General features: G+C 40.8%; 2 long non-coding RNA genes across 2 annotated transcripts in view; one reads left to right on the top strand and one right to left on the bottom strand.

Annotated features, from left to right (window-relative positions):
• The window catches only part of LOC125642923 (uncharacterized), a 214,721-nt gene extending 192,446 nt beyond the window's left edge, over positions 1-22,275 (bottom strand). Inside the window, exon 1 of the long non-coding RNA XR_007358529.2 lies at positions 21,645-22,275. This is a non-coding gene — a long non-coding RNA (uncharacterized LOC125642923). The remainder of the gene's footprint in view (positions 1-21,644) is intronic.
• Positions 6,758-14,256, top strand: LOC125642924 (uncharacterized). The gene is made up of 3 exons (XR_007358530.2): positions 6,758-6,896; positions 11,231-12,456; positions 13,685-14,256. It is a non-coding gene; the product is annotated as an uncharacterized LOC125642924 (long non-coding RNA).
• Positions 22,276-27,182: the final 4,907 nt, after the last annotated feature.

Below are 27,182 nucleotides of genomic sequence, written 5' to 3'. Positions count from 1 at the left end.
GAGAAAGAGAAATGAAACATCTATTCAGTTTTAGGGGCCCGAGGAATTTCTAATTCTTTGGGCCTGGATATTTCTCCTAGTGCTCCTGTATGCAATCTTGTTCTGAAGGAAGGAAAGCACAGCAACAAGACGCATTGAATGTAATTACTGATATGCCAACTATGTTCCAGAACTGGATATGTAACATAAATGTATTTGTAATTGGAAACAAATACTAACCGTATCAAATCCACTGCCCAATTCTAGCAAAGAAATCTGACCTAAGGGTACATCAAATAATTATTACCCAGTGACCACAAAGCAGAAGGATCAATTTCTCCCCTGGAAGAAGAAACCAAGGCAGGGGCCAAAAAACAAACAGTTAAGAATGAGCCTCACAAAAATACAGTGAATGGGACATTCAGTGTACACGAAAGGAATTCCTGATGAAATTCCCTACAAGGGATTTCCTTATTTGGAAATGTCCTTTCACCTTGTGTTTACTGCACCCTGGAATAAGAAACGGACCTGCCGTGGTCAACCACAGCAGCCAGAAAGGGATACAAGGTAAGAGGCAATTGCTCAAGTACTTAAGTCCTAGATTATGAAGGTCTTCACTTTTTAACACTAAGATTTTGTATCCTTTGGTGTATTGGCAGCTAGTGCAAACCCTGGAGGAACTCACCAACTCCTCCAATCCTATCTGAATTAGCAGCAAACAGCCATTTTATCTTGGTACATATCATTTATTTTAAAATAAATGTTTGGTTTATCATCCTTATCTAAAGGACTTCACTGCCAGTGGAGTGCAACCCAAAGGTGAACTGCAAGAGGCACCTGCAGGGCATGTGTTAGTACCTAATTCTGCAGGAGTGAAAGCAGAGCAGAGCAGACAAGGAACAGCTCATGCTTTCCTGTTGCTGGTTCCTCTATTTTTCCCCTACCCACCCAGAGGATCTCTTCAGTGCCTCACTGTGCACAGAGCTCTCAGCTCAAGATGAAACAGCACCTGAATAAGCTGTGGAATTGGATACCTGTTGCACTTCCTCTAAGTCCAGCATCATGTGGGCAATAGCCCTACCCCAGCCCCATGACCAATATGAGCACTACCAATATGAACCCTTCATAATCAAGCATTATTGCCCCATCAGCATTTCAACCTAACCCTGATACCACCACCAAGTTCTCACACTACCTAGGACCCACCAGTACATATAAGCCACAGTTTTTTTCCCATTCTCAACAACCTCACTATCTCCCAGCACTTACACTACCCAGCACTCAAACATCCCAGTACCCAAAGAAAGAGTCACAGTTCCTTGCCATGACATGAGTCTAGTTCTGCATTCCTTCACAGCTGCAATCATGCTGCATACAGAGCTGAACAAATAATTCTCAGGAAATAAATTACTCAATTAATTTAGCCAGTCTTCCTGCTCACAGATTGTCTGAAAGTAGATCATGATATCCATGCATGTACTTTGTATTTGAAGGGTATTTGTAACTTTCTCTCTCTCTATGGCTTAACAGCAGAGAGTTCCCTATGAGTATTCAGTATTTGATAGTTGAAATTTATGCTATATTGACTAATATTGACTGGTCACCTAAGTTATTTGGTGTTCTTTCTTACCCCTGACTGGGTAACCCTTACAATCAGTAGGAGGGTCTAAAGAAGTCATTGGGTCTTTTAGTGTCCCCGGGAGAGGTAACAGATTAGCAGGATTGGGAAATTATTGATATTTTTATTTCTATTGTGGTTGTACCAAAGGGCCCCAGGGTGCAAACACAGAACAAAAAGATGGTCCCTGACCCCAAAGAGCTTACAACCTAGAAAATGTAAATCTTCCTCTTTCTGGGCTATGCATGCCTTGCCAAAACCATTTAAAAAAAATAGGCTTTCTTTAAAATTTGTGTGGAGTTTAAATTTAATTTTTCTCCTTTCACAGTCACATAAACTAAATTTGAAACATCCTAGCTGTGAAAAGTGTGGTCAGATAGTTTTCTAATTCAGTCAATTGCTTGTATGTCAGGGGTCTAGCCCAGAGTTTGGGGAGCACTTTCCTCTTGATATGAGGTGTTCCATATATACAAAAGCCATTTCCAGGGCTAATAATCACATATATTACTTTAACATTGGCTCTCCCTGAGTTGTACTTGAGCATGCCAGCTTAGCATCCACTTTCCATGATTATCTGTGCAAGTAAAATCCAATTCCAAGTATGTTGCACAGAAAGAAAGACAGGAGATTTCATGAATCACAAGAAACAATATTTTAATAAATTGGTGGGACATGAAAAGAAAACTGTCACCCCACATACTCCAGATCAGTGGTAATGATGTAAATGTGGTGAGCCTTAGCCATGAATTAGTTACATACCAATTAAATAAGTTTTCCATAAACTTTAGCCATCAAAGGAGCACATACGTTAAATATATATATACATATGAAGAGGAAACCTCAGAGTCTGCTAAAAGACTTTTCCCCCATATTCAAATAATTATGCTGTCATTGTGCCTCATGGGCTTCATATACCAAAGAGAATGAATGAGATGAAAAGCAGACATGCCCTACTCCTCCAAGCAAAATGTTCATTCAAGAAACACAAACCAAAACACATTTTTCAAGAATGTTAGTGCACCAAAGAGCAGCTGTAAGCTCTGCTCTAGCTGTTTACACTTGATTTAACTCAATTTTATATGACTTATTCAGTAAAAATGGGTGTCTGTCATGGTAATTGCTATATCACTCACATACCAGTATTTATCTTCTTTAAGCATATACAAGACAAGCCTTTAGAAGGGAGTTGCAGGTAAAAGTTTGTTCACAAGGCCCTGTGTACTCTGCAGCAGACAGTACCTACAATCTGCAGCAAGGTCCCTAGATCCTGCTGCATTCTGGTGGGACATCTGTGGCAGTTTCAGATAAAAACCTCAGTGTTTTTAGTTTTATTTCATTAAATCTGAAAATGGGCAACAGACAGACCAGTAGCCTGTCTGTTATTTATTTTGATAATAAATTTAAAGTACTTTGTTCTGTTCCCCCTCTTCTGGTTTTCAATAAGCTGTATATTGTCATCTGTAGGTTTCAGAGATAGACTCCATTAAGGTGCATGGGACAGTTCACACCTTCAGCTGTTGTTTCAGTCACATTACAAACTCAGGAAGGCATCAGTGCATCAGTTACACACAATTCATATTTTCCAAGTGACCTCAGTTACTCTGAGGGATAAAATTGTAATTTGTGTTTTAAATGAAAGCAGAAATGCTGAAGCAAAACTCTGCAACAAAAGAAGAGAGTAAGTCTATGGCAAATTCCACCAGCAACAACCCATAGAATATGTAGGGCTTTGTCCATATCCTGCTATTAGTTCCTAAGCAGAACCCCACAACTACTTCAACTGAGAATGCTGCTTAAAAACAAATGGCACTAGCTTTAAATTGTACAATATGTTAGCAAATTATTTCTATAAGCATGTCTAGAAAAGGAAGAATAAGCCCAAAACAAAGGAGAGAAGGAATAGGAGCCCCTCACCAAACAGCGTGCCCACCACTATAGATAGTGCCTTCAGAGTCATATGAGAAACAGAAAAGTTAGTATATGAATAAGGGCTTTATATTGTGGGGCAAATTTGTCTGATAATTTTTATTTTATGTGAGACAAAAGTTTTCTGTGACAACTAAATTCCAAGGACGAACACTGTATAGTTATGTTCTGGTTTCCGTTATAACCAGCTCTCCTTCCGGTCCTCATTTATAATTTCCTCCAATTACATTATTTTGTAGCTTAAATGTTCCATGTATGCTGGCTCCCAGCTCAAAGGTGAATAAACTGCTGTTCAGTCACTCTGAGTTTGTTACATAGGTGTTGAAGGGAGTTTTTAGATTTAATCATGTGCTTAAATGCTTTACTGCTTTGATTTCAATAGGGTAGGCACCCAAATACCTTTGAGTAGCTGGGCCCAAGTGCCTTGTACTATGAATATGGGGTGGGGGAAGAGACTCCTGTCTTAAGGAAATTGTTTCCATATTTTTAAAGTTTATGGAGGCTTAAAAGGAACATATTTTCACTGGCTGGTCAGAGCTTGTCTTGTGAGGTGTCCTCACCCTACAGTGATTTAGAAAAATGTGCAGAAAAAAATCGTCTGTAAAGGAAGTTGCTCCAGTTATGTCCCCCCACCTCCCTATTTAAAGTTGTTTGGGTTAAGAATGCCTTATCAAACATCTCCTGAACTAAGGACATATTTTTAAGGCATTCTTCGATCAGGGTTCGAGTTTAGGTTCTTTCTGCTGTTCTTAACTCTGCCACTATGGAACATACATAGTGTTTTCTATATAACTTGATTATGCTTGTCCTTTCCTATTTGTCACATTACATATTTATCAAAGTATATAGTATATCCAAATTGAGCAAATGTATTAGAATCCTTGAGCCTTGCCTACTCCCACCGAAATCAATAGGAGCTTTGACCTTGACTTAGATGCAGGACTGGGTCCCTTCACGTTTTGAACATACTGATTTTTGTGTGTTTGAATCACCGAACTTGAATTACATAAACACTACATTTAACACCTTTAATGTCTATATATCTGCATCCACAGCCTCATCCTGCAAGCCTTGAGCTCTCGAAAGTCCCATTTGATGCTACCAGTTTTTTGTATGTAGGATGAATACAGCCTAAATACATAGCTAGGGACCAGATCCTCAGCAGGTGTAAATTGGTAGAGCTCTATTTAAAAATCAAAGGTGCTAAATTGATTCACGCCATCCGAGATTCTAGATAGCCTTTTGTTATTTTGGGTTTCAGGGAAGCTGGGTGGTGTAGGGATGAGATGACACACGTCTAGTTGACCAGCTACCCAATAAGCAAATATTATCGGACCTCTGTTTCTGAAATGATAAATTTAAGGACCTTTAGAGATCTGTTTAATAATAATAATTCGCCTTCGTTTTCCATGTATTTGTAGATTCAAATGCCAGCCTATTTACATATAAATATCAAACAGGCTCATATAGGACTCCCTTTCTCCTCTGACAGTTTAGACTATGGGGGATTTCTTGAACTTGAAGTTTGGGAGAAAGGGGCCGGGGAATGACTCAGTTATGTCAGGGGACAAGCGCCTGCGTTCTTCAAAAGGTAGCATTTGTTGATCCATTTTAAAAGTAAAATCTTGTGTAAACTGCCTTTTAGCGGTTGATGCGCCACAGTTCCCTTAACTGATGAGAGCCGCGGCCCTTTTGGAGAAATGGATCGAATTCCAGGCGGGGAAACATATGGAAACCTTGTCTCTTTTATCTAGTCCCTCTTAATGCAAGTATTACCTTCCCTGTTACCCTCCACCACCACCATTGGAACTCGCATGCCCTAGATCTCTCGGAGTTCCAAAGGACATCAGCGGTGCAGTTCAAGCCGGTCTAATCAGCGCTATTAATGTCTGAGGGCGTCCTGCTCAGATAGGAAGCTTTAAAGGGCCTTAAATTGGCAAAGATGAATTCCAAGAAAAAGTGCGCCCCTCTCCTCCCTTACAAAAAAAAGTTGACATCAACTCAGCTGAAAAGTAGGTTAATTAAGAGCGTCTAGCAGAGCTCCCCAGCGGTGACTTACTTCAGGTGCTGTATATTAGCGCTACCCGGCTGAAAAAGGCTTTGTTTTCACCTAGCCCCATAGCCTGGAGTGTCTGAATATTGATTGGCTCTGGGTAGCTGATTTCTTTGAAATACACGTACATTGTTCCTGGAAGCGGCATCTTCTCTTCGGTTTGGTTGGTGGTGGTTGTTGTTTTTTTTCATTTGTAATTAAAATATTAACAACACTTGGGTATTGTAAATATTACCCTTGGAAATGAAGTGATTTCTTTGTATTACCGACACCTGTATTCCTCTAGGGCGGGGGGTGAGGGGAAGAATACTGAAGGTTGTTTGCAAAGCACTTTAAGGGGCGAGGTACTTGGCTTTCATCAAAATTAACTTCCAATAATTGAGCATCTGAATTTCTGACAGCTTGGAAAATATCACTCCAGCCCACATATTTCTGAGCATCTGCCTAAAGAGCGCAGAAAATCCTTCCACCTCACGATGAAATCTTCCTTCCACAAAGCTAGCTGAAGCTGCTCCTTGGCACTCTCTAAAAGCCCCAGACGTGTGCTAAAGAGTCCCCCCCTTATGACGCTGGACCTTGCCCTCAATGGCGCTGTCATTACTATATGTCCCTGACTGAGACTGGCTGGGAAGCTCTAGAGAAATAGCCTTGAAGGGGATAGACCCTCTTTCTCAGAAGCAGCGGCCACTGTAAGAGGATCACTCTGAAGCTGAGCTTGTCAGTCAGAAGTCAGGCTAGCAACAGAAAGCAAAAGTTCCTTCCTAATACAAACCCAGAGGCACGTTCAACTTTTAGAGAGCGTCTGGCACACTGTCTCTCTTTTTCTATTATTATTATTATTAATGGAATGAGGACACGCAGGGGAAAGGAGGCAGGGGTAATGATAATCATGGGATTAAGACTAGGAATAATAAAAAATGAATTGGTGTGCATTCATTCCTGCTGCTCAGGCGCTGCTGCACACAGCTATCCAAAACTAAAATGTCCTATGCAGCAACTTTCCCTCCACCCCTTTTTTTGAAAAATCTGCTGAAAACGAACCCTTCCTTTTGTGATAAACAATAATAAGAGGAACCCTGGCTCGGGATATCGCGTGTAATTTAATCTCCCATTCCTCCCCTAAAGGGCTTGGCAAAAGTGTTGGGTTCGGTTCGTTCTTGTAACAACACTTTGTAGCGCTCAGAACTGAGTTCATGTTGAAGTAGGAAATCTTGCCGCGAGATCTCTATATAGCAGATGGAATTACTATTTCATTGCAGCCAGACATTGACCAGAGCCTACGGAAATCCACAAAGAAAAGCAACCTTTGAAACTCCCCCGGTATGTAGGGTCCTGCTGTAGCTGAAGGATTAAATTTGGCTGGAACTCAGTGGCAATAATTATTCCTAGTTTGCCAAACAAATCAATATTCCTTAACTCGCTCGAATGCTGTCACACTGCAGAACAACTAAAATCAGAGATTAATTCTACCTGTATTTTCTACTTAGCGGACTTTACTTTTCTGGGGTTATTTTTAAAGAAGGGCGTGTCAAGAATCGCTTGCTGAATACATGCGCTTTCACCCTGACTCAGTTTCTTTTTCAAGTGTTCCTTATAAAGACGAGTAAAATCAAATCCGGTTGTTTATATCTGACCCAAAAATCAAACGACACAGAATTCAGCAGAAACGCCTTTGTTCCAATTTCCTCTTTAGTCTATTTCTTTTTCCTATAAGGCATGCAGCCGATCAGCCACCAGTTTAACGTTCTGGGTGAAGGAACACTAATGTCATCAGTGCTTTCATGTTCTCCAGGAAAGTTTTTTCTGAAAGTGTGTGAATGAGTCAGGTTTTAGCAATCTCACTCGTTTTAAAGGATTTGTAACGTATGCCAGGTCTGGTTAGTCCCACTATTTTGTAGAAGTTATTTAATAGAAAGTGATTTTAAAAATGAAAATATAACTTGAAGTGGCAGCGTTGTAAAAGTTATCCCTGAATGGGAAATTGCAAGTCTGAGATCGTATTATTGTTGAATGTGGGCACTCGCTTTATAGTGTTTCCTACCCGAAGCCATGCACTGTAATAATTCATGGAAGGAAAATGTTTTCTAATTTTCAGACAAACTTCTGGAACGTATTTGGTGAATGTACCTATTTGCTGTGACTCGCCATCAATTCATGAGAATAAAAGCAACATCATTCGTCTTAAAAAAAGTTAATTAAGTCGGTGCTTTAATGGGTATAGAATCTACAAACTGCCAGCATCAGTTCAGACACCAGCATCTGGTTTCATTGAAACTGCGTTGTTTATTTGCAGGCATGTCGGATTTGTAAACTATCCATGATTCCTTACATTTATCTATTAAAGATGAAGAATGGGTCAAAACTATCACCTTAAAGTTTAGCGTCACAGTTAAGAAAGCGTGTGCTCAAGGTGAAATGTGCATGGCACAAGAAAGCCCATTGGTCTTAAATGCAATCTAGATGCACTGTTAATGCACTTAAATTAAGCCCATGTTAATTCTGCTCAATAACAAAGGTACTGGTACTTTTGGGTCTGAATTCCATCACAGAAAACACAAGAAGTAAAGAAAGATTTGTTTTATGTTATTTAGGCAAAGGTGGAAGTAATAAAAGAAACTCCTGTACATATTTTCACGCTATCTAATTAACAACTGGAAAACAAAGCGCATTTACTGGATATCTGTATCCACCCTTGTAACAAGAAATAAGACTGTAAGGGATCATGTTGAAAACATTTGTCAAGGATTGTTTTTAAAACAGTTATAAACAGTCACGTGTTTTAAAAGACGTTTATGAAATAATGCGACAATACAACTCTATTAATCTTTTCTCAGATGATGAAATAATGTATTTAAAACAAATATTCTTCTTACATTATTACAGTGAGGAATTTGAAACGGAAAGCTGACAAAGAATTAACCAGCAAGATTAATTTTAGAAAAGGAAACATGAGTTAGATATCCTACATTTTATTTTCGATGGTGAAACAAGACAGTTCTAATAAGGCCACATGTGAGACGTAATTTTTCTATTATTATTTGCCCGATTTTTCAAGCTTAATCGCTCACTTGACTTCAACAGCATAAACAGATCAGAAAAGTTTATGCTTGGGGTCTACTTCAAAGGAAAAACAACAACTCCAATGACAGGCTATTTTGATTTCTCCCCTCTGATTTACAGATTGTTTAAGAGATTCTGTGTCAGTGTATTCGGAGATTCATATTCTATTGATAACAATAAAAATGACATTAACATGTTTCTCCCCAAAACCACAACTTTGATAAACAAGAGATGGGAGGCAAAACAGAGAGACAGACAGGCAGGAATCAGTCTCTCTTGAGACTAATCCACTGATTTAAAAGTTACACTGGAAATATTTTGACAATGTAAACAATATTACAGGACATTCGTTGTCTTTTAAAACGAAGCTTCATAATATATTGATGGTATGTTAGTGTCTTCCATTACATTTTCCTGTAAACTCGGAAATAACAAAAGTTGGAACCTAAGGAAGTTTCTCATTAAACTACAGCAGTGTGTTTTTAGGTGATATTCTTTATCTCTCTCGGTTGTTTGTTTTGTTTTTCCCCTCTGTCCCTCTTCCCTTCCCCCCCGCCCCCACCATAAACACACTTCATAAAGGGGCTGAATGGAAAAAGATAGGTGCAGAGCTGAACAGCAGTAAACGGTAACAGTGATGATGTATTGCATTAATAGTCAGCTGCATTTTAAATATAATAAAGGCTTGGTATTTAATTAGCTACCGCGATATAATGTAAAACCTGAGTTAATGATTGAACACAATTCGATAGATAGGTAGACAGGTTAGATAATAAGGAGAGGTTTACACAGTTCATTCTCTTAAGGTATGTAATTTTCCACCAACTTAACCCAATTTATATGCAAAGGATTCTTGATAGTTTTATTCCAAACATTTTTGGAGAGGAGTTTCCTTTCTTTTTGTGTTTGTACATTGGACACAATAGCTTGAACAGCAAGGCGTTTTTATTTATGTGCAGCTTTTTATTTATTTCACTGACGATCCGAACCTGCAACCCTTATGAAGGGGAAACTCACACAATGGGAGCTTTGACTGAGTAAGAAGTGCAGGATTCTTCTCGAAATTGGCATAACTTCCTTACGAATGAGGTGGGAAGGAGATAAGGGTTGTTTTTGATTAAGCAGTCCCTGATTCCCTGAAGACAAAGTTATAGGCTAATCCATATACAAATCGAGTGACTGTTTTCTCTAAATCTCAACCAAGCTGCTCTAATTCTAGGACTGATACCTAGCAAAGCGATCTTAGACCTAGGAATCCTGCCTAAAAAGATGTTTTCTTTTACTTAACACAGTGTTGCCGGCCTTGTTTCCTTCGCTTTAAGAAGGGGGGAGGTCTGAATTTTCCATCAAACCGCAACGAACAAAACATAGCATATCCCAAGTTTACTGTTGAGATACAAAGAAAGTCTGGTTAGCTCTTGGTACTTCTTTTGCCTGGAATTTTTGCCTTAAGACCAGAGAATTGTCCCCGCATTTGAAACCATTTACTAGGGGCTCTCGCTACCTTTTTCTTTATTTCTTTAAATGTGTGTAAGCTGCAGAATTTTCTGACCCATAAATAAGTCATCAAGGTTCTCGGAAGCTCATGAATCTTTGACTGAAGTATGTGTGGGGACTTACACACTTGCTCCGCGTCATGATACTTTAAAAACTTTCACAAAGACAACTCGGGACAAAAAGCACCTCTGTTTAACAAGATAATTCTTGCTTTCAGTTTTATTTCTATTTTCAACTTCCTATTCTTTTGTCCCGTGACATGGCTCTCCCCCCCCCCCCTTTGGGGACTCTTTTCTCCTCTTTCTCCCCCCTATTCTGAACTGTTTTACAGCCCTGCTTTGTTACTGGCAGGAAAAAATGTCTGGAGAGCCCGGTCTCTTAAAGAAGAAATAGAAAAGGGAAGACTGGGACTGCAATGTTGCCTATGCATGCAGAACATCCCAATCTGTTTTTGTGCATTGAGTTGGTGAGGGGGCAGCAGGGAGCTTGCACCCAGTCTTAGCTTGGACAATAGGAGGCTGGACAGCTGCACACCCTCAACAAAAGATTCACTCTTCTGTCAACTCTGTTTACTTAGGGTTGCTTCTGACCTCTGTGCTACACTTGTTGCTAATACATATGCTTATCAACCCATTTTAATTGGCTTTCTTCATAAACATTGGCCCCAGCACTTTTTCTGCATGTGTTTCCAAACAACTTAATTGACTTCAGTAATATTCATCTTCTTCGGTTCCACTGCCAAACAACGGGTTTATTTCAGCAGTCTGTGCACATGCCTCCTTGTCCCGTCAAGAACGGATTTGGCATGGAAAAGGAAGATTTCACCTTCGAAAATTGTTTGTCTTAATGTGATCGTTACCACACTGTGGGGCGGGGGAGGAGGGGATCCTGAAGGAATTAACAAGGGATCTGGATACATTGTGCAGATCGATTATCTATAGATACAGGCATAGATATAGAGAATATGCTATATATTGTGCCCGGGCAAATGTTTATGTGTGTGTGGGGGGGGGGGGTGTGACTGTTTACAGGTAAGGGGTGAGCATTTTAGTCCTGTTTTACGTGTGCTTTTCTTTGTTTGTTTATTAACTACCTAGGTTGGTGCCAACCAAGGAAGCCAGCCATCACCCTGTTGAGTCGATAAAGAGTGCATCTAATTTAGAAAAACAGATTGCGCAGCCACGCACAGCCACCATGGACTATCACAAACGGGGATCCATAGTTGCCAATCTCCAATGAAATGGAGAGTCGATGGTCCAAAAAGTCCAAAGAAGGGGATCCGAGTTCCTTCTCTTTCCCCCTCCCCCGGAAATGGTCAGATAGATCCAAGAAGGCTCATGCCAGATCTAAGGTTCCTCCAAAGGACCGTCTGAAAGCAGCGGAGTGCAACTCCCAATCCACCAGGGCGTTAGCCACCAGCGTCTGCCTAGGGACTGGCCTAGTAGGAAAGCCGCAGCCTACCTCCTCCCTGCCTCCCCCGGCTGCAGTCCCTCCCTTGCAGGCACAATAAAAAATGTATTGCCTAGTCCTAGCATGGTCCAGCCTTGGAAAGGCAGAGAAGGGCTGGATGTCCCCTGGCCTTCCTTGGTGTTAGCTATGGTTCCAAACATTCCTTACCACTGAGGGTCAGCCAGGCAATGCCAGCCCGTGGTTTGGATCAGAAGGGGAACCAGGCACTGCCAGCCCGTGGTTTGGATCAGAAGGGGAACCAGGCACTGCCAGCCCGTGGTTTGGATCAGAAGGGGAGCCAGGCAATGCCAGCCCGTGGTTTGGACCAGTGGGGCAGCTAGACACTGACAGCCCGTGGGTTAGATTCTAGGGGCTGCAAGGCAGTGCCAGCTTGTGGTTGGGAATAGAAGGCAACCCATGGAAAATTTACTGCGCTTAGCATGCATTTTATCAATTAATATTAATTATTCATATTAATAGGATTATTACTATTATTCTTCATTAATTATTGAAGTCAGGTTTGTGGGGGGAAAGCAGCCCTGGATTGTTGTTATGATTGTTTTCTCTGGCTTTTATCACCCTTTGCAGGCATTGTTCACGTTGATTGCCTCGCTTAGATATGATGTTGGGACAGCGCCTCCCTTGAAATGGAAACAGAGGCCCTGAATAAAGAAGGGTGGAAAAAAAAGTACTTTGTAGTCTGCATCGTCCATCTTTAATTCAGAGACGCATCTATACTCCTGGGAGCGCTGCCTTTGATCTCTTTGATTTTTACACCAGATCTGTTATGGACTAAAATTCCTAGGTTTTCCATAGAAACATCTCCATTCCTTCGGGATATTGATGTTTTCTTCTTCCTAGGGGTTATGATATGGTAAATCAGATTCAGAAAAGCATGGACAATGCCAGCATTCATGGGGCTGGGGCTGGGGGGCGGAAGGGGGGGGGCTGTAGCCTCTCTCTCTTCTCCCAATGAATCAAAATATTGTTTATTCTGTTGCTCTTTAAACCCAGTCACTTCAGCTGCCTTTCAGCGCCTTCAACTTTGGAAGAGGGGCAGCAGCTAGCAGCTAGCAGCAGCAGGTTGCGTTGCCATGGGGACCCTACTGTATGGCAGTAGCGCCAGGCCCAAAGACAATGCCTTGCAAGGGGCTTGAAAAGTGAGGTTTCTCCCTTTGCCACGCCGCCACTTCCGATGGAGCGAGCATTCTCCTGTCGGGACCCTCATCCTGTCACTAGGACAATGGCTGTTTTCGCCTGCCAATTTTTTTTCTCTCTCCTGCCTTTGATCTATTAAAAAATCAAAAGAACAAAGTCTGGGGAGAAAGGGGGCTTTTGTGTTGATGCACAAGAGAGGCTGTTATAGTGTTGGTCTATTTGTGAGTGTGTGTGTGTGTGTGTGTTGATGCACAAGAGAGACTGTTATAATGTTGGTCTCTGTGTTCGTGTATTGGGGTAAAGAGGTAGGGTAGTTCTCCTAGCGTGGGCTCTCCCAAGCCCCACCGACCCCGGGCGTGGCGTGTGCCAAACGTCCCCCTCCCTTTCTCCTCCTCCTCCTCCTCCCCAAGGCAGCCACGAATGAAGGGCAGCGTTGCCCAGCGTTTATCCTCTTTATTGTCCCATCACTCCCTTCATTGCCAAACTCACGTGGCCGGTGAGGCCAGCAGACGTGCAAGGCCGAGTCGGCCGCTAGATGGCGTTGAAGTGGACACCATCCAGCTCCAAGAGACAGGAAGGGGGGAGACGGGCTTATAAATTATTATTAATCATAATAATATAGCTGAACTGAACTAAATGTATATATCGGTAGAAATAATGGCATTCATGTGAGAGACATATTTTCTGGGTATTTGTAATGTGTGAGGCAGATTTATGAGCTTTTCTAATGATAAATCTGTGTAATCTTCACATGAATAACCATAAACAGAAGTTCCAGGAATCTAGTTTAGCTTTGAAAGCATGATGTTATGAGCTATATGAGCTCTTAAAATATAGATTTATTGGCTTTTGGGGTCTTTGAAGTGTGGTCAATAAAACAAAAAAAGTTGGAGTGTCAATAAAAAATGTGCACATAAATATTTTACATCTCTGTTCTTCTGAAGGGACAAGAGGCCATGCCAAATGAGGGACAGAGGTGAAGCAAACCCAGCTGGGGAACTGGGAGCTCTGGATCACTCTTGGTTTTCTCCAGAAACATGAAACCATTTAGGCCCTTTCCCTTTGCTTTATACACTGAAGAATAAGATCCTCTTGAAAATTAACAAGATCCTTGTTATTGTAATTACTAATTTCTTATATTGTAATTACTAATTTCAGCCAATTTACACCCTATTTAACCTTATGTATTGCTAGCATTGAAATGTATTATTTCCTTTTCATAAAAATGTCATAAACATCAAAGACGACTGGCAAACTCTTTATCCATTGATTAAAATGACTTTGGACCCTTAGCCATGTGGAAACGGATCCTAATTTGATCTCTCATTACTTTTGTCCTATGAAAACTGGTTTCTAACTTTCTGTGCTTATGAATACATTCCTGTGGGAAAAGAAATAATATACTGGGGACACCTCTGCAGAGGTGATGTACAAGAAATGTATATATATTACTGGTTTCAGAGTAGCAACCGTGTTAGTCTGTATCCGCAAAAAGAAAAGGAGTACTTGTGGCACCTTAGAGACTAACAAATGTATTGGAGCATAAGCTTTTGTGAGCTACAGCTCACTTCATTGGATATAGCTCAGGAAAGCTTATGCTCAAATACATCTGTTAGTCTCTAAGGTGCCACTAGTCCTCCTTTTCTTTTTATATATATTACTAAGTACGTTTATGTCTATGCTGTCTTTATGTTGCTGTGCAGTAAAATAAAGTATTTTAAAATGTCTTGTTAAAGCCCAAGCAGAATGTTAATAGGTGTGTTGGATCAATGAGCCAGGTTTGCTCTGCTTACTCTGGGTAAATGCCATTCGTTTGTGAACGGAGTTAAATACATTCTTCCTCTGTGTAGCTGCTGCAGGGGCCTCCTGCGCATGGTTTGTGCTGTTTGCGGGAGTCGCTGCAGCCGGCTCAGGACGCTCACAGCCCCAGCTCCTGACCCACATGAAGACCGCCTGAAAACTCCCCTCTTTGTGTGAGTGAAACGCCAAACGAGTATTTCACAATACCTGCGACATCAGGGCGATAGTCAGACCTTTTTCACAGCATATTCTCAAGCCAAAGGCCCAGGCGGTTTGACCAACATTAGAGGAAGCCAGCCTCGGCTTTGGCCAGACAAAGCGAGGGTCTGCACTCTGCAGCTATGAGCAGGTGAGCAATTGCAACCTGAAATGGCTTTATACTTAAGATCATAATAACCTGTTTAAACGATCAAAACACGAGAGAGGGCCCGAACCTTTGCGGTTCTGGGCACACAAGTACCCGGGGGAGGCCTGACTCTCTCTGAATGGATCTCTTTTGAGTATCCTTGTGCATCAATCTCAGTCTCCCTTCTACACGTGACCCAGCAAAATCCTCCCGTGGTGCCTCCCCTTCCCGGGATCCCACGCTCTGCGGTGTTGAGCTTTAGGTGCTGGGCTGCTTTGGACCCGATTCTGCCTGCCCCCTCCGCTCCTCACCCCGAAGCCATTGGGAGTTTTGCCACTGGCACCAAGGGGAGCAGGATCAGATCTTTTCTGAACGGCCTTGTGTTTGGGAGAGAAGCCTCGGGGTTGTGTGTGCCTCGCTGGCCCGGAGGACAGTGCCTCTCCGATCATCATCTTCCCGGTGGCCTGGGCTTGGCGGGCAGCAGAGGGAGCCCTGCGATAACCCTGGCAACATGCCCCGAGGGCGGGGGAGCCAGCAGATTTCCAGGGCACTGGCTACTGCACAGACTTCTCTCCTGCCCCCCAGCCCAGCCCCAGGAACCCTGGTCCCCCCTGCAAGCGCTCCCCAGTGGGATGAGGGCAGGGAAGCAGGACCAGTGCACAGGGTAAAGCCCCCTCCTCCTCCTTTTCCCCTCGGGCGGCTGGGCTTCCCCGCCCTGGGCTGCTGGATTTCCAAAAGTAATTGTTGGGCCGGGGTGGGGGGAGGGTTCGCCATTGTGGGAGGTTTCAAGTGTCAAACGCCCGCACAGGTCTGAGCGTGGGGCTGGGGGGTCTGGGGCTCGGGGCCTTTCAAGGCTCCCCTTACAGACACTCGGTCCCTATACGTAGTTTTAATGCCAGCGTTTGCAAAGCCGCAGCGGCTCGGTGCCTAGAGAAGCAGCAGCTCCTTGAGAACTTGGGGGGAGGGCTGCGCCCACTCCTCACCCCCAGTTATCCCCAGCTGAAGGTAAAATACGCCTCTCTCCTCCTCCTCCCCCACTCCCTCCCCCGCAGCAATCAGAAACAATGGTGCTAATCTCCTGGCATTTGCGATGGTACAGGGATTCCCACTAAAACAGACCTAGCAACAGAGGAAGAACCAATACAAGGCACGTGAGAGGCCAGGGACGTAATTAGAACTTCAGCTCTGCACCTTGTGAACAAACATGGCAGGGCGAGTAGCCCGGCCTGACCCGCCTTGCCGTTCCCCGGGGCCCAGAGCTGGTGGGGGGAATGAATGCTGCACCAGGACACAATCAGCAGCCTGCCACGGCACCAGCATGAACTGAAAACAGTGAGCTGAAATGTTCTTGGTGCATATTTTATCTGTATAATGAGGCTGACCAGAGGAAATCCATCTGGCTATAAATATAGCTTTAGATAACTTGTCATCAAAAGACATTTCATCTTCTCGCCAATGGTCAGGATACAGGTTGTATAGGTAGACGACATGACTACAGATGAGGAGTGGCCATAATAAAGACACCATGTTTTTTCACTCATCCAGGTGACATCATTACTTAATACTGTGTCCCATCATACCACTAAAATATAGGCAAATTGCATCAAATAGGGAATATTTCAAGATCACCAAAACATTTCCTGACGACCCTGAAACGTTTTCATCACATGGTATTGCTAAAGAAAATATTGCGGGGTGATGAGTCAGAGCTATTGTGTCCCATTGTGTGTGTTTCATACGCACACAGACCCAACAAACTGGAAGAAAGAAGAGCCATTGTAATTGGTGGATTCACTGACAGGTTATAGTAAAATATACCACAGATTTCTCTTTGCATTATTTTTAGAACACTTGCTTTGTTCTCATCCATGCTTCATTTATCCATCCATTTTGGCATTCAGTTTATTTCACCAGATGTAGTGTAAAGGGTGTTGAGAAGAAAACCTAAACACCTCCACATCTCAGTTTTTCTTGTCTAGACAGAGGGTGGGGGATCCCTATGTATCTAGTTTGCAAACTTCATTTATTACTTACAGACTGGACAAAGTATACTCAAGCTTCCATGACAACTTCTGGGACATAGCGACTGGACAATATTTCCCAAACATTACAAACTCTCTTTAACTACCAAAAAGAAATCAGCAGGTAATTATAGGCTCGGCTGTATAAGTAATAGGCGTGGAAAATCCTAGTTCAACTGTGTGATCAAAGAACCAAAAAGGAACCGTTCTAATGAAAACTTCCTGTACAATAACAACTAATTATAATTAGTGTCTTATTCTAATTAGAGTTACCTGCACATCATAACTTTGGTCTTTTCTGATACTAATGTGACCTGTGGACAGCAAATTCATTCTTTAAGAGATGAATAGCTAAAAACAAAAACATTTTGAACATTTATTTCATCCGCTAAAACTGGATAACACTAGGCACACTTCTCAAAAACACTTGTTTGTTAGGTAGAATGCACTATTTGGAAGAACTGACAAATTGTTTAGTGTTGCTGGCCAGGAAATAAACCTTACCTTTATCAAAATGGCTAGAAAATTATCTTTGATATTTAATTTTCTAGCCAAAAATGGTGGATTGTCTATCTTTATTACCTAATAAAGCAGTGTTTGTGAGAAGTATGCATGATGTAACTCAGTTTTATCAGGTGAAATGAATGGTTCAAGATAAAAAAAATTAATTCCGAAGATGATAAGACTACTATGAAATAAATACATGTCCTGTCCCATAAATATATGGCATAATATAAACGAATCTCCAGCTATCGCTAGACAAAACCGTCTATTATTTATGGGATAGGCCAGGTGTTTATTTCATACTAGTCTTATCTTCAGAATTCGTTTTCTTACCGTGTAAAAAAGTTGTAGTTATTTTTCTAGGCCCAAAAGAATATAAACATCTATTGCTGAAATAAACCTTTAGTTGATTCTTGGGTATCAAATGCAGTTATTTTAAAATAATAATTTGCCCCTAAGTTTACAGAACCATCCGTCTGTGCTTTAACCAGCAAATCCCTGTTCAGACTGATTCTAATATAAAATAAAATTCTTACATAACACTTTGCATAACTGTGTTGCTCGTAAATGACTTACCTTCCAATAAAAGGTTCACTCTAATGATTAAAGAAAAGGAGTACTTGTGGCACCTTAGAGACTAACCAATTTATTTGAGCATAAGCTTTCGTGAGCTACAGAAGTGAGCTGTAGCTCACGAAAGCTTATGCTCAAATAAATTGGTTAGTCTCTAAGGTGCCACAAATACTCCTTTTCTTTTTGAGAATACAGACTAACACGGCTGCTACTCTGAAACTCTAATGAATAGTTTTTCTTTCAGATACAATTCTACAAAAGAGCTAATCCGAAACAATTCTGGGTAGTTGCCCATCATGTAATTATATATGTTTTAACTCATTTCCTGGCTGATTTGTTTCTTAACCAAGACACTTTTCCTAATAACTGTTCTATTTTTATTATTAATTATTATTATTGTTATTATTTTGTTTATTTTGGTCTACTTGAATTCAGAGGATGAACGGTTTCCACTACAACATTGCTTTAAATATCAACTGGCTTTAAAATTCACTCTTTCCTCCTTTAGGGATACATGTTATGTTATTCTAGGTCACTACTGACCTATAAGCCTAAGTGAACATGTGTCCACATCAAAAACAGCCACATAAAAGCAAATAACCTAAGTACCATTTCAGCCTACAGGGAAGGTTGCTTCCTCCAGATGAAGTTGGAGTATTAGCAAGCAGAACATTCGACAGAAACTTAGTATTAGTCCTTATCTTCAAGATAAAGAGAGTCCTTAATAGTTATAGCCTTCAGTATTGAATGTAGGTACGCCTCAAGGGCAAAAATATCTTTCGGGATTGGAGCATGCACTCTAGAGACATCTGTGTGAATAGAACTGAGGTGATGCAATCTATCTAAATAGATTTTTTTTTTTATTTTTTTGCTTACAAATGACTGCTCCTGCACCCCGATGAATTATTTTTTTCAAATAGCATTACTACATTTCAGTAAAGGAGATCATACATACTTGTTGATAAAAAATAGTTACATACGAATTATAATACTGACAACCAGTAGCAGCTGAAAACTTCGTTCCTGTGTTTTGTAACCATACTTTTGCAAGTATGGCTTGTTTCAAAGTTATAATGCCCGCTTCTGCATCTCATTTTGTTTCAACTGCTAAATTAATGACAGATCAAAAATGGGGCTTACAGTATTTTTAATAAGCTGAACTTTTAAAAATGTTCCTAACTAACATGTAGCAGTAAAACAAACCATATTCACTATGCAGCATGTTCAAAAAGTTGAACATTCTTGAAAATCTATCAAAATGTTTGTAAATGCAGCTGGTAAGTGGCAAGTCAATGTACAGCAACTGTTTGCAATATGTTTTGTGCTGTTCATATTGGCCAGCACTGTATGTTATAGACTGGAAGTACAAGCAAGAATTCAGACATTAACGCACTTTGTAAAATGCAGCTGCGACAATACTCTAGTCCAGAGGACAGCTTTATCACACTCCTCCAAATAATAAGGCAGTCTTTCAGACAAAAGCGTACACCTCAGGTGGCACTTTATTAATGAATGACGCTCTGTCTGATAAATATCAACAATGAGTATTTTCTGCGGCTAGTCCCCCCTCCGCCCCAATTCCCACCCCCCGCCTCCGACCTAATCGTATTTACATCTGGTGGGGAGTTCTAAGGGTCTGGACATCACCTCGACAGTATTCTAATTTTAAAGAGTGTAACACGCACTCCTATAACTCTAGCCCAGATCCACAAGAAGTGTCATCTTTTTCAAACTTAAGGTCGATGCCTTGAACTTTGGCCTCCAATGATAAAATTCAAATAAAAAATGCCGGTTCTAACAGCAACATTTTTAGCTTTTATGTTGTTTCTTCCCTTTTAGGTAAAAAAAGGTTCAAAGCATGCAGAATTAACAGAAGTACATAGGTCGAAATAATTTTCAAATACATAGCACACAGCGTATGATCTGTGTTACCGATGTATTTCTCATGTGCACGATTGCATTCTCACATAATGTATTTGCAGTTTATTTATGCTTACAATCATCAATATTTGGAGCGTATTTTACCTCAGTCCTTTGAATATTTCTGTACGAAAAGTAAACTAATGTTGCAGTTAAAACAGTCACATTCTCTACACGATAGAGTAAGAATCTATTGATTGCCTTGACCACAAGATTTGTTTTCTGACCTTTTCGTAGATCTTTTTTTTTAAAAAAAAAAAACCCGTCTGTATTCTACATGTTAAACGGTCGTCTCTTTAACCAGCAACTAGCAATCATCAGACATTAATTTATACGGCTTTTACAAATACCTAAGCTATTTAAAATGCTGAACTGGGTTGTGTGTGGCAGGGAACATCTATCTATTGAATAGGCAGTGTCACACGGTAGCATGCTCTCTTGTCAAGGCTGATTGTGTTTTAGGCAAACATTTGAGCAAACATAAAGGCAAAGGTCAAGTACTGTTCAGTTGCAGTGTGTGCTAATTCACCTAGCTAACCAATGGGGCAAAAGTTGCATTTTATGCTCGTACCGCAGACCAAACCATTGAGAAGGGCATTATTACCGGTGAGGTCGCCTGTGATAAATTCCACGACGTTCGACCGAACTACAGTTTGCAACAAAAAGTTCCTCCAGGAGTGGAGTCCTGTGTTGAGGAGTTTAGATTGTCACGTGTACGCTACACTTTACTCTTTACTAGAAAGGACCTTGCAACATAATGGTATATTTCTTTTCTTTTCCTTTGCTTCTAAACCGGCCACTACCGGGTGTTAAATGCGTGGGGCACTAATATTACTTCGTCCGAATGAAATTATGCAGCCGCAGAATAGTAACAGGAATGTGCAATTTGACTCTGTATTGCACGTGTGTGTGTGTGAGCGTGAGCGTGAGCGAGAGAAACTGAGTGTCTTGCCTTTTGTACCCATTACTCTCCACGTTCTTTCAAGACTATAAATCGATATTTTAAATGTGGAATACTGACATGGTTATTTGAGGCTAATCTGCCTACATCATTTTCCAGCGACCCTCGTGATTTTGATATGGAAAATCAGACCCCCATGCAAGGAAATGCAGATGTATCCAAATATTGGTGATGGTTGTCAAACTAACAACACACAAGTCTCCCTCCCTCTCCCTCTCTCTCTTAAACCATTCCTGTCTCCTCAGTTCAGCCTCGAGGGCTCGCACTTTGAATCAATAGTCATTTGTTTGAACCAATGGCTGTGCTTCCATATAGGCAACACGTACAGTAGTTTTCATAATAAACCCGAGTTTCACAGTTGTGATCTTAAGCAGCGTCAGGTATGGTGTTTGCACGTGCAATAATCATCATCATCATCTTGGCAGTGAGTCTGCAAAAATTACTCCAGCTAAAATGATTATTAACCCTCCCGAAGGCTAGTGGTAGTCATTATTTGTTGCTTTGTGATATACAGTATATATCACACGACATTACAATCCCATCTTCTAGGGAGTCACTGATGCATTAATTTCGAGTGTAAATAATCTTGATTTTTTTAAATACAATTCCCAAACACAAGAGCAACAACAATTCGGTTAGAAACATAATTTTAAGCATGGAATTAGTTTGTTCTGTGTGAAACTAAATTAAAACTCCTTAGATATAATTTGTTTGCAGTGTAGACTTTCAACTAGCGCCCAGGCACACAACCATAAAACACGTTTAAAAAGTAAACTTACCTCAGCCTGCCAAAGCATTACATTTGGTGCGATTCTTCCTGAGTACTGTAAAAATTTGCTCCTTCAAGACGCTACAGTCAACACGGTGGATACAGTAACAAGAAAAAAGTAAAGAAAAAACAAAGGGCGAGAGATTTTCATATCTTTTAAAAAGTATAATCTGCCTCAAATGTCTCCTATTTCTTTACAACTCACTGACTACGGCCCTTTAAACACCACCTGGGCAGTTTCACAAGCTTTAAAGTTTTGTGTGTGTGCGTGTGTGTGCGTGTGTGTGTGTGTAAAAAGCATTCAGAGGTATAAAAGTGTTCCCCTGATCCTTGGTGTGGTGTTTTTTATATGCACCTCTCATTTCAGTTAACTTTTTAAAGATGAGAAAAGCTGGAAGCTTTCGTTTTCGAGAGACTGTTCTCGTTATTCATCTGTTTAGTCGCCTTAGCCGCACAAAAGCGTATCAGCTGCGTTATGAAAAATGGCCTAAGCCCAGAGAATGTCACAGTGGTCGACTTATTATTTTAGCCCGTCTTAAAAAAAACTCAGGGAAAGTTTGCTTTTGATGAATTCAATAAAAGCGGAGCTGCAACGGAAGAGATTTTAAGCTAAAATCATACAGCATGGGGGCAAAGCTTAAAACAGCCAGATGGCCAAAGGTAGATTGACGCTCCCCGTTTTCAAAACCAAGATGTAGAATTATGCCAGTTGAGCTTCTTAGCTGCATTAATCCCGATCTATCTTTATTTTTCCCCAGTTGAGGTGTTTTGCTTCTTTGTGGGGAGGGAGTTTAAGCTAGCAATATCAACTTATTTCCTACCAGACCCGGAGAATCTATGACTTTGTAAAAAGTCTCTTGGGTTTTGTGTGTTTGTTTGTTTGTTGCAAGGTGTTGCTTTTAATTTACCATCCATTCACCTTCACTTCGATAGAAAGAGCTTTCTTGATCATTAATAAAGATGAAAAGTTGAGAGAGCTGCACTAAGCGGAATCTGAGAACTTCCTTGTAACAACTTCTTATCCTTCTATAATTCTCTAGATACACAAGAAAAATGGCTCAGAGAATCTGTTATCACTCCTTGATTTATTTTTTTTAAATAAACACTCCTTCAGAATCAAAATGTAAAAATCAAATCCTGCCCTCCTTTACAGTGGAACCCCATTGATTTCAGTGGAACCGCAAGTTCATGATTAACTTCAAGAAAGTTGTACTGACTGTAAGTGATGGCGGAGTTTTGTCCCCTTGTATTTAAAATTGTGTCACCTGCTTTGATAACAGAATGAAGCTTTTGATGCCCTTCGTCTCCTGGAAATGCCTGCATCCAGGCGTTGTTTTTTGCAGAGATAGGAGAGTAATTGACTACACAACAAACAATGCAAGAATAAAACAAAGTTGTTCACAATTCTGTCTTTCTTTGTGATTTCTTTACCTCATGTCTATAATAAATGTATTCATGTTACTGAAAACAATTAATAGTGGTTCATAATAAGGGGAAACTAAGGAAACCTGCAGCAGGGTAACGTGGTAGGGAAGGCTAATGACCTTCACCTCTGCCCTCTTCTTCCAGTGACTCTACACTGAGTGAGTCTGCGAATCTCCACTCAATTGTTGCTGGTAATTTGGCGCAATCTGACACGTTTAGCCACCGGGAAGGACAGCTCAGAGCTAGGTGAAGATGTGAAACACTTCTCACCCAAGGTCAAGGACTCGGCATCGATAGGTCAGATTTAGCTAAGCCTGTGGCGAGGCACCTAACGCCCCTGAGGTTTCTGTTGAGAATACTCTGCCAATCACACTAAGTGCCACGTTGTAGTGTTTAGCTGAATAAATAGTTCACAAACGACACAAGTAAAACGGTGTCTAACATGCAACTATAATAACCCCAGCCTGTCTAGTAGGACATGTTACAACAAATGTTCCATTTCTTAACTACATTCAAGTTATAGTCACCTGTGTCTAGACGAATACAGTGTTTTCACCACCTCTAAACCAATTCCTGCAGATCCTGTTTGGCAGCATAAAGGACAGTGCAGTCATTTTAAATGATAACACAGAGGGTTTATGTTCCATAAAGAAAATCATGTGATTTGATTTCTTGTCAATATCTCCATCTACCCATTAATGCCACCTAAAGGATGCTTGCCCCACCCCGACAAAATTTGCAACACGTCTTTGCATTTTCGTTCAATCCATGTTTTGTTGGTTTGTTATCTTTTATCTGAGATGTCTGTTGGTATGTGTGTGTGTGATGCACACAATGTTTTCCTTTAAAAAAATAAAGCCTTTCAGTTTTATTAGTTATTCATTAAAGTGATCCATATCAGTCAGGTAGATATTATTGAAAAAGAAAAGTGAAGCTGGATAGTTTGACTGTTTCCATTAAATCGGATCTTCTCCTCTTCTAGTAATAGTTTTAATCTTACATTCACTTAACTTTGAAAACCATGAAACGAAAAAGAGTAAGAAATATCGGGGGTCGCGTTTGAAAGATTGGGATAAGTTAATGGGAAGGGGTGGGTGTCAGTTGCTCACTGTCACACAATCAATACGTGAGGAAGAAGGAACTCACTTTACGCTTTCCTAATGGCTAATACCCGGACTATGGGGGACTTGCTCCTTAATAGTTGTTCTAAATAATAATGAAAGTGATTATGATGGTCTGAAAGAGGAATCACTGTGCAATGATTATTCGTGAGGGTGTTTTACTAGAAAAAGTTTGGAACTCAGAGTGAATAAAAGTGTCTGGCGGGAAGGAACAAAATGTGAAAACTCATCTCCGGTGTAATCAGAACGTCCTGTCCCTTTGGAGCACACCTAGCCCAGCCCCCAGGTGAAATCCTGGAAACAAGTTGCCATTCGGAATAATAAGCATGCACGTTCGCTGTGATTAATGTTAAGTATATCTGGATGCTGCTACAAACACGTTTTCTTCCTTTACAGCCCGATGCTGAGTCTAATCATTGTTTTTCTTCATTCTGCAGCTGTACCTTATTTAATGATCTGTTGGTAAGAAATTCAGTGTAAACTTCGTTACCTATTGTACAGCCTAGTCCAGAAATGTTTGGGGAATCAGTATAACGAGAGACGCAACGATGCTGGGAATTCACTTTCCTTTGCTAATGGACTATGTTTTCCAAAAGCCGATTATATTTAACAAAAATTAATTGGAGTGAACAGAGAGGTCCATTTTCAGGTTCTCAGGAAACATCAGTTAGCTCAGATCGCGAGAAGTTTAGAAAACTTCGTAAGGTAGTTAAATAAATCCAAATGAATAGCTGTCTTCCCGAAAATAATATCTGTTTAATTCTGAATGGCATTCTAGAAAATGTGTATTTATAGAGAGCCCTCCAGGTGAATAAAGTCCTAACACACACACACATACACACAACTATTACAGACTCCCAGACATAGATACGTATGCACATTTATTAAGTAAAACTGCGACTTTCTTATGCAAACGATAAGTACAATAGTCTAGTAATGGAGTGGAAGTAAGGAGAGGAGGTTCCACCCCACACTCAGCCGCATATTACCTTGGTCAAGTCACCTAATTTCGCTGTGTCCCCATTTAATGATCTAGAACAGTGGGCTAATAATGCTACCAACTTGTGCATAGATCTTTGAGATCCTGTCTTGAGAGGTGCTGTAATAAAAGCAAAGTGCCAATACTGGATTGAAATCTGAATTGCTCGCTCAGTCCTTACTCAGTCGAAGTTCTCTTTATAGTCAGAAGGAGTCTTATCCAAGTAGCAACCAAAGGACTGCAGAATAATGAATTATTTTCATTGTGGTTCGAAGGGATTATTGATATCTTAAAGGCACAAGTTACTGATCCTTCTCAAAATCATGGTTTTGTATATAATTCCTTCATTTTCCCTGTTACTTTTAAAAAGAGTATCTTCTAACCGACAATATCAACAAGGCTTTTTCAACTTCTACAGTAAGTCAGACATATATGTTATTTTAGGGTTGCACATAATGCGTTATTTATATTTAAAGTCGTTTTCTTAGATGTCTTTAGGTACCTTAAGGTTCAGGAGTTACAGTATAGTTACAACTTCAGTATGGTTACTCTATCAAATTTGTTAATCTACACCTTTTTGGGGACGTCTGCTTACATGGGAACAAAGGCAAACAGAATTTGATCAAATTCACGCTTATGTAAAATAATAGAATGTAAAATAATAATCCTTGATCAATATTTGTCTTCTTTGTTTAAAAGTATGTTAAAAATATCCTCGCTCATTTAGCACGTCACCAACCTTAAAAGTGCTCAGATATCTTTTTTGTGATCTCTAGTGCTAAGGACTCACCATAATATTGGGCCCAATCCTATAATCTTTACGGAGTCAAAACTCCCTAGAGGAGTTTTTCTTTAGTCAGGACTGTAATAGTTAGTGTCCATTGTAATGATCTTTTCACCAAAGATTACATAGTGCCTGCGAGAGACTTATGGGGCTGGGGGGCGGCGGGGGATCCAAGCTCCGCTCCAGCTATGTGGAAGCTCTGACTTGTAGTTTTTATTCCCTATACTGCAAATGTCAGTAACATGCAACTTTAGTGCTCTGCAGTTAATATTTTTTGCCCGAGGTCTATTACTAGCATTAATTGTCCCAATAAATTGAGATATAGTGTGCATAATGCAATGTAACAATATGGTTATATTCCACGTGTATGACTTAATTAAGCTATCTGCAGCCTGATGCTGCAAGTCAACGGGTGTGCAAGTGGATTAACAATGTACTGTTCTTGTATCCTCAGGATGGTGCATAATTACTTTACTGACGGTACATATCAATTTTTGATGATTGCAGAACACATGCTCACTTTACCAACAAGCGCTTTAATAACTCTCCATTGTGTTTTTAAAAAGCGTTGTTTGGAAATATTTGGAAGTCTCTGCAAACAGTTTTATAGGTTCTTAGTGTGTACTTCAATGGGTCGAGGTTTATACCGGATGTACGTTTCATAAAGCGCAGTGACTAACACACAGTCCATGCCCCAGACTGAGAGTTTGGAGTTCCCTGATGCCATTAAACTCCCACCCCATCTTCGATCTGCAGAGCTGTCAACTCTGCTTGAGGGAGTGGATTTGATCCCGCTCACTATTTTTGACACAACGTATGTTCACGCAGGAAGATATGGGTCAGTTGAAGACCAATACGGAATTAATAATTGAATGGGGGAGGTGTTCACTGGATTTCAACCCAGTCAGTGAACTGAGATCTGGGCATCACACGAAGGAGAAGTGTCTGGGTCCAAGAAGGCCCCCTTGATCTCCCTGGTGGGTGGAATCCTGGAGTGGATATGGTGTCCAGACACATGCTCCTGAAATTTGCAAACTGAGTAATAGAAATTACAAAACTCGATTACGACAACTCTGACAGGACTCGTTGGCGAGTTCAATGTCTTTGTTAAAAGTAAGATGGCGCCAGAACCGACTCTCCCACCGTGCTGGCTCACAAAGTTTGCCTCTGTTAGGTATGATTTACTGTTTGCATCGGAAGCCAAAGGTAGACCCTGATGATCAAGTGACCTTTCTGCAG

The sequence above is a fragment of the Caretta caretta genome, chromosome 9 (genome assembly GCF_965140235.1).
Source record: "Caretta caretta isolate rCarCar2 chromosome 9, rCarCar1.hap1, whole genome shotgun sequence".
Lineage (NCBI taxonomy): Eukaryota > Metazoa > Chordata > Testudines > Cheloniidae > Caretta > Caretta caretta.
The sequence above is the reverse complement of the archived record's forward strand: the minus strand, read 5'-3'. Positions and strand labels throughout refer to the sequence as shown.